This window comes from Strix uralensis, chromosome 6 (assembly GCF_047716275.1).
Source record: "Strix uralensis isolate ZFMK-TIS-50842 chromosome 6, bStrUra1, whole genome shotgun sequence".
Lineage (NCBI taxonomy): Eukaryota > Metazoa > Chordata > Aves > Strigiformes > Strigidae > Strix > Strix uralensis.
This window is the reverse complement of record NC_133977.1, coordinates 45,147,071-45,159,235: the sequence shown is the minus strand read 5'-3', so window position 1 is coordinate 45,159,235 and position 12,165 is coordinate 45,147,071.

Sequence of the window (12,165 nt, the reverse complement as noted above, 5' to 3'; positions counted from 1 at the left end):
GTTCTCTGCTGCTGGCTTATGTGGAGTTCCATAAGCCCTCCAGCCCTCTGAGCAGTGGTTTCGTTTCCAGCCCACCCCACATCACCTCTGCTCTTTTCCCAGCGTTCCTGCCGAGCACCGGCAGAGCTGGGCGCAGCTCTCTGGGATGATCCCGAGCCCGGCGGGATGCCCTGAGCCCCATGTGCTGGGAGCCCGCCAGGCCGGTGCTGCCCGTGGGGCACGGCAGGGGTGGCTGCCGACCCCCCGGCTGTCCTGCTGCCATCGCGAGCGGCGCCCAGGCGTGTGGAGCTGCTTCCTGGTGCGTTTGCCTTTCCTGGCTAATATTGCTTGGCTTGAAATTTTGTTCTACCCAAAAGGGGAATGTTTCCAAGTTGATTTCTCACCGGTTTTATATTCCCTTTAATTTAGAAAAACATATATAAATAGCAGAAGGTATATTTCATGTGTACACAACCGCTTTTCCAATGGCTTCATTATTGTGAGTGAAATTAAAATAACATATTGATGATAATTTTAGCCTGCTTTATTGTTAGTGAACAAGGCGAGCGCTGCTACATCTCTGATCCTCAGCCCCGTGTGGACACAGGGACAAGGGACATCGGATGGGGCCGGGGTCCCCCAGCTTTGCTGCGGGTGAAGGGTGGGAGACATGATCCCAGAGCCGGTCGCTCCCTCCACACTCGGGAGGACAGTGAGGGGACCTGGGGCCAGGGCCGTGGGGCTGGGGGCCGAGGAGATGCACATGTCTCAGTCGTTACTGCCCTGTGGGGCTCTTGGTGGCTCGGCCTTAATGGCATGATTGAGCCTGTAAAAGAATTACAATTAATTAAGCATTATTTTTAAATTAAGAGAAATCTCTCCTGCATCAGGGTGATCTCACGCCATGGCAACCAAGCCTTTCCCATTGCTCAGCCCTGCAATATTGCTTCCCAGGAATGAATGTTGCAGTAGTGATGGTGGGTGGCATGGAGGTGCCAGGGTGCCCATGGCACGGTCCCGCGGGCCACTCGGAGTCACGCTGCCTCCGCTGCCAGGCCCACGCTCCCCGGGCCACGGGGCTCCCCTCGGCTCCCTGTGCTCCCAGTCCCCGTGCGGGGTGGGATCAGTGCCTCCGCTCGGGTCCAGACACCTCGGCTGGGTGAGAATCGTACGGATTGGTGGCAGGCAGCTTGTCCAGGGAAGGAAGTGCATATTGGAAAGGGACCTCACTAAATAGTAGGGTAGCAAATAGCAGTGATAACTATTTTAATTCATCTCCTCTGACATGAATAGGAACTTTCTCTTACAACTGAATATAAATAGAAGTTGGACATAGCATTACTATATGAATAAATGAATTAATCAATCAATGACAAAAACATACTATGTAATCAAAAGATTTTTCATGTTAAGATTAATTTAGTGTAATACACGCCTAAATATTACATAAGCCCCCTTGACATTGAATGATAAGGCTCAGGGATGGGAAGGGGGCGGGCTGCGCGGCGCGGGGAGGTGGGATGGGACTGGGGAAGCCGGTGGCCACCTCAGCAGCTGGTGGCCTGGGATATGCCGGCACCCCTGGAGATGCTGACAGCCCTGGAGATGCAGGTCCCCCCTGCTCTCCAGGCAACCACCCTGAGGGGTGCAGCCACTGCACTGGCTGGGGGGTCATTTCCCACGCAGGGCTCCTTTTCTTCTACTGCTGAAGGGCACGTATGTTCTATAAATGTTCCAGGTGGACTGACAGAAGAGCTGCATACCCATTTATACTGCAGACAAGGGCCACACATTTCGGACTTTGCCCCTGCAAGCCCACGAGAAGCTGAATATTCTGGCAGCATCGGGCGCTCCCCCTCCCTGGGAAGCGATAGCAGCTGAGGGCTCTCGCTCCTTCCAGAGCTGGCATGTAAGGCTTTGCCTGCACAAGTTAATTAATCTAATGAGGCAACTTCTCTTGATATGTTATGTGTTCTGTATGCTTTCTCCCAGCAAATGATCACACATCCTAAAAATATAATCTTCATTCTTCACTTAAAGTTATGCTTGGAAGTTGAGGTTAGACAAATTCAGCTTTGAAAGAAAATGTAATTTCCTAGCAGCAAGCATAATTAAACATATGGAGCAGTTACCAGGGGAGGTAGCACACCCCCGTGGCTTCGTCATTAAAACCAGATTACATATCCATCCAGTGGATCTGCCTTAACCCAGCTTGGTGGTGGACAGTGGCAGTGGTCACCGTTCGGCCCCGGGCTCCGCTGTCCCCTGTTTAGGCGGTGCCTGTGGACCTGCAGGAGCAGAGGCTTGTCCCCTGCGATGCTCCACGTGGATTTGCTCCAGCGGGGCAGCCTGGGGCAGCTCAGCCCTCCCATGCCTGTAGAAGATACAGCAGGTAAAGTGCTTTGCTTTTCAGGCCGTTGGGATTACAACACTACCCATCTGAGAACTATGGCAATACATGTCCTGTATGCCTGGAAAGCCACTTGTCCTCACAAAACTGTGCGGAGAGGAGCGGGCTGGGGTGGCTGTGCTTCCCCGGGTCATGGCCGGCTCCAGCGTGGCCTTGGGCCGGACCCACCCAAGGCTGGAGCACGTCTGCCGGAGCCCACCCATGTACGGACCCTTCTCTGCGCTGATCCCCAATGGGCGTGTCTTGGGACATCTGGGCAACTCAAGTGAGGTTAAGGGGAGTAGTGAAAGGTGATGTGGGGTTTATTTGTTTGGTGCTGGTAAGATGATACCATCAGGGGAAGAACCTTTTGATTTTGCATTTATGTTGTGTATTGATTTCCTTTAAAGCAGTGACATGGGCTATTGCTAATACCTGTCTAGTTAATACTTGATGGCAACTCTGCTCTTACAGCCAATGAAGCAATTTTATAACATCTGTAGGAAAGCATACTTCTGTACATCTAATATTTTGTTCTCTTTTTCTTTATTTCTAATCCCAATCTGCATAGATTTCAACTGAAAAAATGGAGTGATGAGGATCAAATACGCTATCCCAAGAGGCTTTTGGAAGATAGATTGAGGCTAGACTTATTCTGCTGGTGTTTCAGGACAAAGAGGGCCATTTCATTTTGCAATATGTTAGAGGGACTGGCACGACTAAGCTTCTTCTGAGACACATTTCTCCACAGAACTACCTGCAGCAAAACACTCCCCCTAATTCTGAAAGGGGAAGCCAAGATTTTGAGGTGGCCAAAAGCCATTGAGTGAAAGCGTCCCACAAGTGAAAGCGTCCTTCATGAAGAGGAGTGTGCGTTGCAGCGAGGATGAGGTGTGCGGGCGCTCTGCTTCCGGAAACGAGGAAGGCTCAGCCTCAGGCGCTGCCCGGGAGCGGCCGCAGCCGAGCTGACGGCCCCTGTCCCGGGAATTGGGGAGCTGCAGCGTGAGCCGTGCCAGCGCGGGAGACGGGTGTGGGGAAGATGATGGCCAGAGACAGAGGCAGGGGACAGGAAGGGCTCGGCTGTACCTCCCGCAGAGCCCTCGGCTGGGCTGAGCTGTGAAGTAGCTCTCCCCGCAGCGGTTCCTGCAGGCGGGATTGGCTGCTCCAGATGAAACAGAAACTTTGTTTTCATTTTTCTTGCTAGTGAATTTGCCAACACTCGTTTTGATTAACATGAAATTCTCTTTTCCGTTTGCAACGTGCTTCTGCTAAATTTTTCAAACTTTTTTATGGAGCGAGGCATCTTGGATAGAGGCAGGTGGAGACAATGGATGAGGAGAGGGAATGGAAATGAAAAGATTCGATCATGGGAGAGCAGGGACACGCGGTTAATGCCATGGAAGGATGAAATCAGAGCAGCCAGGAGGGGGAGGAAGTGTTCTTTACTTGGGGATGGAGATGGAGGAGGACTTTAAAGCTGAGCCCTGCTGCACGAGCCTGCTGCGGGTGCAGTGGGAGCTCCTGGGGGTCCAGAGCCGAGGCCACGGGAGGGACGGGGGGAGCTGCCCTCGGCTCGGGGACCGGGCTAAAGCGGCTCATCTGCCCCACGGGGCTGTCACCATCTCTGAGTGCTCAGATGAAAATGAACCTCCCTCTGGTCCCACATTCACTCTCTCAAGTCCCGTCTCGGCCGCTGCAGGTTTGCCACTGCCGCAGCCCTTGTTTCTGAGCACAGGGGACTGACCGAGATTTTGGAGCTCTGTTGAGAGACAGTTCCCACTGCAACAATCCAAATCCCGCTGTACGGTCCTGGGACTTCAGGGACACTCCGAGAGACCCGGGCTGGTTTGTGCGAGGGCCAAGCCACCCCCTTCTCCCACACCCGTTTTGGGTGCAGACAATCAAATCTGGAGACAAGGCAGCCCGTAAACACGTGTGAAAGGGACGGGGCAGGGGACAGGGCGGCTCCGGGGTCAGCTGCACCTCTGTGCTCGTTTGTGGAGCACGTGGGGGTCTTCTGTCTGCGGGCGATGCCCAAATCCTGCCGCGAGCAGGGCAGTCAAGCGGTGCTGAGGGCACTCCGCACCTGCCGAGCAGGACACAGCTGCATGTCATGCACAAATATATATGAACAAGTCCAAGGATGAGGGTGCTGGGGTCCAGAGGGGGCTGGTCAGTCCCACCAGCCACCAAGGGGTACAAACACAAGGGGGGCTGCTGATGCCAAGGCTGGCTTTGACCTGGTAACCTCAGAAAGCGCTTTGGGGCAAAACACCCCTTGCTGAAATACCTGCGAAGTGGTGCCTCCTCCTCGAGCTGGGACAGGGAGGGTTTGGGTCAGGGGAGAGCTCAGGGGCAGTTTGCAGAAGCACAGAACCTCCCGCCTCACACTGCCCCCGGTGCTTCCACTACAGCCTTCCCACCCAACCCCTTCTCTGTCACCAACAAATGGTGCTGCTCTTCTCCCGGTGGGTTCACCACGGCAAGTACCACCGACAGGCAGCCGTGCCCTCGGTGAGAGACGCATGCAGGCAGGGACTGCTCCTCTGGCTGCATCGCTCAAGTGAGTCTCAGTCCTTGTGCCTCCAAGCGCCGGGCTGCAGGTGCGAGGCAGGTAGCAGGAAATGCAACGGCTTGGCTTTGCACCTGCAGAAGGAGCGAGCCGTATTCTTTTGCAAATTTACCCCATAATGAGAAACATATGTTATAGAACATGATTTTCTACAAACCAAGCATTTGCTGCATAGTTTATGGTTAAGTCTGAATGTAGTCACAGCTGTCATGGGAATTATGGGTTCCTTGATTTTCATAATTAAAAAGAGAGAGAGGAAAAGAGGGGGGAAAGGAAGCAGGAGCCCAGAGCCTGGTGCTGTGGGCATTGCCCGCGACACGCAGCGGGAGGCTTCGCTGCGGGAGGGAGAAATTCTCCTGTTGGAAATTCACTGAGATATTTCCTATACCGGTAGGTTATGCAGGGAACACCGTCTGCCTGATTCGGTGCTTAATTAAATAAAAGATATTCCAAACAAAAAAATAGATTCTGGTTTTGGGCTCTTGGGAAATCATTACTGACTAGTGACCTCTCTTAACCTGGATAAGGTTCATGCAGGAGATGTCAAAGCGTGAAGCATAGCAAATATCCGTGAGCATGTACAATTACAGGTTTATTAAAGGGAAACAAGAACCATACGATAAATGGAAAACCTGTTTTACAGACACGGTGAGCGGGCGTTTTCAAAAACAGCCAAAGCGGTTTCCATGGGGGCTGAGCCCCCGGAGCTCCAGCCAAGCTGTCCCACAGGGGACGAAGGTGTGGAGCAGCTCTGCTGCCGTGTGCTCCGGCCAGCATGGGAGATGTGTCACCTGGGCACCACAAGCATGAAGCAGGGGCTGAGGAAGGTGTTAAAATCCTCCCTGGGACAGCGTCTGGGGGGAGACAGGGCTGCCAGGGTAGAGCTGGCTTACATGGATGGGCTCAGAGCCGGCACAGACTGGGGCTCCTCCATCGCGTTATCATCCCAGCGCAGCTACCAGGGCTCGGGGGGTTCCCAACCAGCGCTCCCCTCCCATCCTCCCACCCCGCGGCCCCTCCGGTCCCCGCCGATGAGCCACTCGCTGCCTCTTGTGGCACCGTCCCCTCCGCGGCCGCAGGCCCGGCAAGCTTGGAGCATGGCACAGAGCCCCCCGCTCCCTCGCAGCCGCCTGCCGCTCCCACAGCATTCCCCACAATTACAGCTCCGCGTAATTAATAATGTTTTCATGAAGGGCATTTTCCTTGCATTGGGAAACAACTGCAATCACATTGGCTGTATATCAACCAAAATACAAGTCACTTGGGGAATAAAGCAAAGATGTAATTGAGGATCGGCTATTTATCACTCTTTCCAGAATTATTGAACTAATACTTTTGACACACATGCTGTTCGCAAGCACTTGTTTCATTGTCATCAGATAATTTTTTTTAAAGGAAATAAAACATCTAACTACTTTCAAAAGTCTTTTTGACTTTCAATCATGAGCGTGTTGCTTATTAGTGAGATGAATTTATAGGTAAGGCGCTAATCTTTTATAAGCATCCTTTTATAGGCAGATGCCATCAGGTTTGCATAAGTAGTGACATTAACTGTTATAGCTTTAAGTAGAAATCAGAGTGCAGAAATGTAAATAACTGCTGGATTTTAATATGTAATTAGTGATGCGAAACCTTAGTTACAATATTTAATTACAAAAAAATGGGTATGTTTTGCCATACTCCTTCCAAACCAGAGCACTCTGGTACATCTGCCGCGTGCGGAGCGCTGGCGTTGAGCGCTCACCCGGCGTTCTGCGACCTCCTCGCATGGCTCGGGAGCTCCGGCGTGGGCTGGGTCTACCCAGATTTGTGCAATTGGATGAAAACCTGAGAATCAAATCCTAAATCCTATCTATTTGTGGGGATTAGCCCGTTCAGCTAATTCACTGAGGTAGGATTTTTAGTTACTCGACCAGTCTTTCTGAGGGCATCCGGGGGGAAATCAGGCAGCATCTCTCCAGCCTGCGCACCGCAGCAGCCAGCCCCTGGCAGGTAAGTGATGCTCCTACTGCGCCGGGAGCCAGGGCTGAGCGGCTCAGGCAGCGGCGGCCGTGCCCCTCGATGAGAGTGGAAAGCTTTCACACTTTGTTGCCTATAGCCCAATTACAGGGAGATTAGCAAGTTTATTTTCTTCCACCTTTAAGTAGCAGCCCACCTCCCCTCCCCTCATCCAGCCAAATGCTGTAATATTTTATGAAATCTCTAGTGTCGCTTCAGCAAGGCTGCTGATAGACGTATGGGGGAGGAGATGAAAGAAAAGTAGACAAATAAAGGACAAAGGGCAAAATTCTGCTTGATTTATGTAGAGCATCCTCAGGAGAAACCCCCCTCCACGCCAGCGGCAGTAAGAGGTCAGTGCTGCAGGATCAGTCCTCAGATTTGCAAAAGGAGTTTCCCTTCCATCCTCGCCTCATTGCAGCCTTCAGCGAGCTTCGGTAATTGGGGCTGTGCAGGCATTTCCATTATAGCTCCCACCACGGGAACGCTCTGCTTGGGCTGGAGGGGGGACTCGGGTCTTGGACACGACAGGAAATTTCAGCCTTTCCCCCGCACTGGGTTTGCCCTGTGCAAGCACCCCTGGACTGACAGCTGCTCTTCTCAAGCCCCCAGGAGCTGACTCCTGGGGTGTCCTATGGCAGAAAAAGTGGGAGATGCAGGGGGAAAAGCCCTTCGTGCCCCCAGCATCGTGCACGAGCGAGCCGCGCAGCCTGGGGCTCACCCCTCACCCTGGGGGCTGAGCTGGGGGCTCTGACAGGGAGCACGGGCTGGCTGGCAAGTGGGGAGACGGGAAGGGGACTGATGACTGAATAAATAAAAAACGGATTATGAGCAAGTTATAGAAAGTGGGGAATGAGAAGTGTAGCAAACAAAGTAATTCAGAACAGCAGGCGTCTTTCATGTGGCCAGCGCGGCCAACTGAGGAGCAGCAGTGCGGCTGCGGGGCCATAAATAACAGTGGGAGGGAGGAGAAATTCAGCAGGGACAGCACGAGGGAAAAGATGTGATTTCGGATGCAGCTCAGCGAGGGGGGCACCAGCGCTGTGTCCCGCTAACGGTAATTAGGGTTTTGTTGCATTTGCAACGCGCTGATCCCCATTCCCGAAACTTCAGAAGTAGTTGCTGGGAGTTGAACAGTTCTCTGACGCTCATTAATGCTGATAATACCCGATCAAAGGCCAGATATTAGCTGTGCAAATACAGGCAAAACTCTTTTGCATAAGAAACATCTTTTAAAAGTTGCAAACCTCCCCAGAACCAGCGGTTGGGAGGCATTCATTGTGTCATGCGCATTAATTCAGTTGGCACATTACAATGTTAAACTAAATGACATTATTACAAAGCTGTGCTAAGAAGTGTTGACAGGTCCATATGGTAATTTTACAATGTATAATGAACACACAGACTCCTTTCTTGCAGAAATTTATAGTTCAAATCTATACCCAGGATATCCAGTTTTATTTCCAGAAACTTAAATTGACTTATTACGATGTAGTGAATGTATAAATTAGTTCCAGTAGTTAAACTGAAGCATTTCCCTACAGACTCAATTAGATTCATTAATCTACTGTGTAGACCTGTAAACGGTCCATTGTTCTTTTCCCCCCCAAAATGTCAAAAACTATTTCTCTAACTATAAAATATTTCCTACAAAAACTGTTTTAAATGGTAAGAATTATTTAATATTAGGAACCCAGATCCACAAATTATTTCAGCGCCCTTCTTCTTCTTCAAAAGAAAAATAGGGTTCAGCCCTCGCCAGATAATTTAGTGGGACGGAGGCTGAATTCACTCTTCTATTAAGCTTAAAACCTACTGGCATAAAACAGATCGCTTTCCACCCTCATCCGGGAGAAAAAATGGGCTGGAAAGGGGATCCTTGTGTGTTTTCGTAACCTACAACACGTGTTGCTCTAAACGCTTGTGTACAACCAGATGCTGGCAGGGGCCGGGTGCAGCATCGGCGGGGACCCACGCTGGGGTCACGGGGGAGACGCTGGCGACGCAGAAACCTCCCCCGCCCCGCGGCACCCAGCCAGGGAGGGGCTGCAACACCCCGGCTCTGCCTGGGGACCACAGCCTCTGTGTACAGGTCAGAGAGATGGTTTTAAAAACGCCGCTTCCTCGGAACAAAAATCTACTTTATTCCTACCCATCGGCACGGCTCCACCCTGGTTCATCGCTTCTTCCCTTTCAGTCCTGCTGCATAACGGGATTGATTATACGCTGCTTTGTGGGAGGGACACAGAAACAAGATCCAGGTGACCCAACAGCGCGGCCTTTTATTGATGGGTCCTCACCGAGCCACTTAAACTCTGCAGTGACAATTATGGGGCACTGTTCCCAAAAAAGAGGGGTCGGAACAAACCTAACTAAGAGAGCGGGTAAGCTCTGAGGGCCGGAGGTGGGGAACTGCTGGGAGCACGGGAACGGAGGGTCCCTCCAGCTTCACTGCCTTGTGTCAGGGAGGATCCACCACTGCAGAATGAAGTTAAAACTAGTTTCAAGCTGATCTGCTGAAAAAGTGGCTGTGTCGGGATCCTGGTTTTGAAAGGAAGGAAGGAAGAAGGAAGGAAACCAGTAGCTTTTTGCATCTTCCAGTTTTTTTGGTTTCGCAATGCCTTTCCACGCTCTCACCATCAGAAGGACGTGATGTGGGTGTCCTGTTCCACTGGGCAGCTTCCCGCAGCGGGAATTCCAGCTCCCACCAAGGGAAGTGCTGCCGGGACGCACAGGGCTGGGGCTGCTGGCGAGCAAGGACGGAGCGTGTCTGTGCTCGGTGCTTGCCAAAGCCACTGAAACACAAAAGGCTAGACTATTATTATGTCCATATTTCACTGAGAATTTTCAAAGATAAAAAAGTTGTTTAAAAATATCATATCCAGAAGAAAACGTAACCCTCTCATCCTATTGGATGAAAATTAACTGTTTTGAAAAATGCCATGTTTGGAAAATAAAACTTTCACAGCTTGTCTCCGCACAAGAAAATCAGGCAACTCAACTTTAGGAAAAATGAAATTTTGGCATCATAAAAATTTTATGCAGCATTTGCAACAAAATACAATCCCTGCTGTAAGAGGCCAGAGCAGCGCTGTGCCTGCCCAGGGACTTGGAGATGGTCATGGACGTGCCCCTGGCACCCTTCCGCCTCTGCCATGGAGAGGAGGGGTGGCCTTGGCATGGAGGGATCTGCTTCGGCTTCTTGGGCTCCACACCAGAGGGGACCATGTGCAGAAACAGGAGGGAGGGCAATGTGCACCCTGGGGTGCTGGGACATAGTCAGGCAATGCTGCCCCTTCTGCCAGGACTTCCATCAAACGTGATAACAAAAATAAAAATACAAAGTATTTTCATGACTACTGGTCACTGATGCCAGTAAGTAGAAATATTTCTTCCTGTGGAGCAGAAGTGCCACCTGGTTCTGGAAAAACTCACATGTTAGACACTGATTTCCCAGAGGACCCCATGAAGGGTGATTCTGGGACATCCAAAATAATGTTCTCAGTCATCCTGAGGCCTTTGGTCCTACACTGCTCTCTGCATTCTGCTTTAGTGCTGAAAAAATATGAAAATGTTCCAGGAAATTCTCTGGGAAAAACTGAAAATCTAAATCAAAACCTAGAACCTTGCACTAGAAACAAGTGTGAGAGCTAACACAGGGAGCTCTGAGGTTTCCTGTTAAATTGAGGAATATTCAGAAAAGAGGCATGAAGAAGAAATTACACATGCCAATTGTGCTTTGGATCCCAGGATACTTCTCATCTTCGGGTGGGAGCTGCGCCGGGCCCACTCCTGCTCCCCCTTCCCCTTCAAGCAGGGACACTGGCCCCAGAGCTGCGCTGTCCCTCTGGCACGGGGCCACAGAAACTGCTGTGACTTTCCCTACGTGCCCACTGCAGCAGAGAAACAAGTCATCCCTCATGGACTGGGACCACAGAAGCAGAATCTGGCTGTGATGGGGGAGAATGAATTGCATTTCCTTCCCTCTCATGAACTGGAAACGGAGTTGCCTGATCCCGATTCTCAGATTTTTACTGCTGGCAATGTACAAAGCAGAAGGACTGCCGCATGATTCTTCAGGTACGAGGTCAAGTTTGCAGCACTCGTAGTCATAAAACTTTGGCTCTGACTTTTACACTGAGCAAATTTTTTATGGGAGTCACTGGAAGAGAATAAATATGAAACACTAAGGTGTCATTTAGCATCCCTGCCAGCATGACCCTGCACCCGCATCCCTGCAGCACGCCCAAGTGTGCTCCCATTTCAGTGCAGACTTGCTTGCAGACTCATAGCAAGTTTGAGGGTTGACTTACTTGTGCTCTACTTCTAAAAAACCTGTAGATGAAACTGTGTTTTCTCTGACTTTTTAATATCTTAATAGTTCCCCTCCAGTCCACTTGGCTGCATTAGAAATAACTGCCATCAGCAAACTGCATGAGACCATTTAATAACAAATATATTCCCAGGGCATCCTAAAACCGAGGTGCAGGAGGAAGGGAGTCAGGCTGGTATTAGCATCTTTCTCCCGGGAGAGATTTCCACCCTATTTTGCCACGTCCTCCAGCTCAGGAGATCCTCTCCCACTCCCTCTCTCCCACATTGGTGTTTTTCCCCCGAGCAATGGCATTTAAAAACCATCTTTGTTCTGCTCGGAGGGAGACTCTGTCCTGCCCATCGCTAACGTCAATGACCTTGGGAGGCTTGTAGAAATCGTGTGCGGGATGTAAATCCCAGCTGGGACTTGGAGCCCTGCTACCAGGTAGCCACCAGGAGCACGAGAAATCCGTGTTGTTTAGCTACTCGTGCCACTGCCATCGAGGCCGTCACTGCTGTCACATTTTTGCCTTTTCACCAACCAGAAAGTGACCTGCTTATTTGACTTTAAAAGTTTACTGTGTAAACCAAGAAGCAGCCGTACATTCACGAGGGAGTCACTAGTGGCTAAATTTGATTTTCTCTCTGTCTCAGCTGGCTCTACAAAAGAAGTTTACCACTTTTTGTGGAAAAATGGAGAACAGACTTAATTGCAGATGCGAGGTGCCAGAGGGCAGGCAGCAGCCCTGCATTAATGGTGGGGAGGGTTGGATTTGACGCAGAGGAAATGGGAAAATCCATACATGGAGCTGTTGGAGAAAGGCAGGATGCTCACTGGGGTGTTGGCTGTGGCCGGGCTCTGCTTGGAGAAGACAGGGGGCTGCGGGGCTGTGGCTGGGGGCTGCTGGCGGGG